Here is a 3987-nt window from a genome sequence, read left to right as displayed (position 1 = left end):
TCTATGGACTAAACTATTCTGAAATTCGCACAGTAAAGTATACTGAAATTCGCAAAAAAATGAACTGAAATTCTTACGTAAAGTATGTTCTGAAATTCGCATAAAAATAGACTGAAATTCGCACAAAAATGGACTAAAATTCGCTCGTGAAGTATACTGAAATTCGCATAAAAATAGACTGAAATTCGCATAAAAATAGTCTGAAATTCGCATAAAAATAGACTGAAATTCGCACAAAAATGGACTAAAATTCGCACGTGAAGTATACTGAAATTTGCATAAAAATAGACTGAAATTCGGATAAAAATAGACACTGTAATCGGCACAAAAATACACTGAAAAATAATTAGTTTAGCTGTTCAACATGTATTGCATGTATTTCAAATGATGAAATGTATGGTTTTGGCATTTATCATGTGTTGTGGCCTTTTCCGTTAACGAGAGAAAGGCCGGTTTGAATTATGCAACACACGGCGCCTCATACTTGTCCTCTTGGTTTGTGCGGAAATCTCGGAGAACTTCTTTTGTACAGGTATAAGCATCATATTGGATATTTTTATTGGTACTCGTGGTTTTCCAAAGTTAATTTATTTCTGTGTTTGGGGAATTTTTTAAGGCGTTTCTCATAACCGTCTGGCATTGAACAAATTTAATAGAAATGGGACAAATATCAAGGCCAAATTTATTTCTAGACATGAAAACTGTACTGAGTGTTCCTGAGATTGGTATTTCAAGCCATCGACGTATGTAATTGTTAACAATGGAATCAATGTTTTCTTTAACCCATGTTTGAGATATGTTGGACACTGTAAAATGCCAAGACACTTTTGAAAGGACATAGCGACTGTAGATTATTAGTTTATTTTTTGGATGAAGTGGCTTAGAGTCAATAACTGTCATTAGATCTTCGATTAGTGAGGTTAGTTCGAGCTTATGTTCTTTGTCTGACAGATGGAAATTAAAATATCGTTCCAAATATTTGAAAGAGTTTGACTGTGGGAATCAGTTTATTAGTTATAATCAGCTTAGGAAGGTATTGGATAGATTTTGTCAGTGATTTCTTGATGCCAAAGGTACTGCACTTCTCAACACGAATAAACATGTCAGACCATTGGCACCATACAGAGAAGCGATTAAGGAGGTGTTGATTTTCTGATTCTTGAGTAGTAACAACTGCAGCATCGTCTGCAAATTGGAACCAGTGAACAGGGTTAAGTAATTGAAACGAGAATCCAAATTGTCGGTATTTTTCTGCTTTAATGTGCTGGATAAAAGTGTTAAAGCACATATTGAATAGTAGTGGGCTAAGGCAATCACCTTGCAACACACCTCTACCCACTGAGATAAATCGGGTTTGAAAATTTGATGTGATAATTGAGGTTTTAAAATCCGTGTATAAGCTATTAATTATAAATTTAATGTTTTCTGGTATGTGATGATAATCAAGAACAGATGTTATTAACAGATGCCTGTCGTGGTCGTGTTCCTTAGTCCCACTTGTATTTGTATTATTGTGATCAATTATATCACAGTTTTTGAGTAAATTGCATAGTTTGTTAGCGACGAATTTAATCTCTAAAACATCTCCTTTTTCTAATTTAAGTTTCTTCAAGGTTTTCTTCAAATCTTTGGCTGCAAACGTTTTGTATTTACTTTCAAATTTGGCGTTGCTATTGTTATCAATATATCCAAAATTATCACCAAAATAGTTGTATATTTCTGTTGCCATGGTTTTGATATTATTACCTATATCGTGCGGTGTGATTGGGTGGTTTGAAAAAGTTAACCTGAAAAAGTCGTTAGCAATTGCCCATTGTGATGGCGATTTAGGTAGTTTTATTCCTTTTTTAATATCTGGATAGTTTTCTTGAACATTACCTGATGAAACCATAATGTTGACCGGGTCAATATCATCCTCGTTCTGTTGTTCTGATAGGACTTCTACCATTTGTTGTTGTAGCTCTTCTTCGAGATCTTCAATGACCCTACAGCTTTGCTGGTGCATTTTAAGGCCGCAAGCTCCTTTACAGACTTTTCCACAACAGCATTTGATAGCTTTGCGCGTCTTTATCGGCATGCATTCTTGTGAAGGGATTTCCATAACAGGATCAGCTTTTCCAGTGGTTTCTTCGCGGTAATCAATTTTGCTTTTACAACGCCGTGAGTGGCAGCCCGATGGTACAGATTCTTTTGCACAAGATCCGCATATTATGAGAGTAAAAAACAATGCAAGTAAGCTTATATGAATCATTATAGACTTAAATTCAATACGACGATAATGTACCAAATTCAAGTAAAGTATTTTTCATTTAAATGAACGGCATGTACAGAGAGTGAATATGCGCTGCTGCTCAATGTCAGTAATTATTATAATGATAATAATGATAATAATGATAATCATGATAATCATGATAATCATGATAATCACGATAATCATGATAATCATGATAATAATGATAATAATGATAATAATGATAATAATGATAATAATGATAATAATGATACTAGTGATACTAGTGATACTAGTGATACTAGTGATAGTAGTGATAGTAATGATAGTAATGATAGTAATGATAGTAATGATAGTAATGATAGTAATGATCGTAATGATCGTAATGATAGTAATGATAGTAATGATAGTAATGATAGTAATAATAGTAATAATAGTAATAATAGTAATAATAGTAATGAAAACTTTATTTGACTTTTGTTTTTACATAATACAATTGCAAATCTCACTTTATCAAGGTAATTTACAATCGGCTACTTGAACCACAACTAATATCCTAATATTTAACAAAAACAAGAATTTATATCAATATTGACTATATATGTATATATATTACTTTATACAGATAGATTTAGAAGTTCAAATATTTTAAAAAGTTAGTAAGTTTGGATTTTCCCATTCTTTATTTCTGCGGCAGAAAATGTAGTAAGAGGCACGAATAGCTATGCTGGACATTTTTCTTACACAGTGCATTTGGTGATTTTCAGTAATACCGATGTCTTTCAACATATCTAAAAATGAGGAACATTCTTCCCCAAATACACCTAGCGAGCTGATAGAAAGATTTACAAATTTCACTTTTTTAAACTTTTCATTTAGCTGATAAATTAATTGTTCATATTTAGATTTCTTTCTCTTAGCGTTATTCCTTAGGTTGGACTCATACCCGACGGTGAGCTCGACCACATATAGGGAACCATTTGAGCAAGATAATAACAAATCTGGACGATATGTATCACCAGTAATAATGGTAGGACTTTTAAAATTTGGTATATCAGCGTAAAGAGTACAATCATTTACTGATTGCAATGTATCAGCAAGAAAGTTTAAAATCGAATTATGCCTCCATGTAAACCGCTCAAGATAAAATTGACATCCAGCCACCACATGTAATAACGACTCCGGGTTAGGGCAAAAAGTGCATTCTGAACTCGAAGATATTCCCCATCTGTTTAAGTTTTTGCGTGTGGGAAGAGAGTTATTGATATATCGTATGGTAAAGTTGTAAATATTCTTTGGAAGCTTGGATTGAGCGATAGACCACACCTTGTTTAGCTGTAATAATGATAACTTTGTTACACTAGAGAAAAAGGATCCTTGAATATGAAGCTGGTCTCGGAGTTTAACTTCATGTCCTAAGCGGAAATCTTTAATCACTTCTTTCGAACTGTTATAGGCGTCATATTGAATATTAGTGTCCGTATTAGTAGATTTCCACAACTCGTTAATTTCTTCATTAGGAGAGAGTTTTAAGGCTTTCCGAATAACAGTTTGGCATTGAATGAATTTTACAGATGGTGGATAGATACCTTGGCCGAATTTATTAGAAGTTATGAAAACAGAACTAAGTGTTCCCGAGATTGGAATCTCTAGCCATTTACAGATGTATTGATTGACTACGGAATCAATATTTTTGATGACCCATGTTTTCGAGAGTGTAGCGATGGTGAAATGCCATGACAGTTTTGTTAGAACAT

Source organism: Dendronephthya gigantea, unplaced genomic scaffold (genome assembly GCF_004324835.1).
Source record: "Dendronephthya gigantea isolate DGI-Jeju-01 unplaced genomic scaffold, DenGig_1.0 000049F, whole genome shotgun sequence".
Classification (NCBI taxonomy): domain Eukaryota; kingdom Metazoa; phylum Cnidaria; class Anthozoa; order Malacalcyonacea; family Nephtheidae; genus Dendronephthya; species Dendronephthya gigantea.
Note: the sequence above shows the minus strand (reverse complement) of the source record.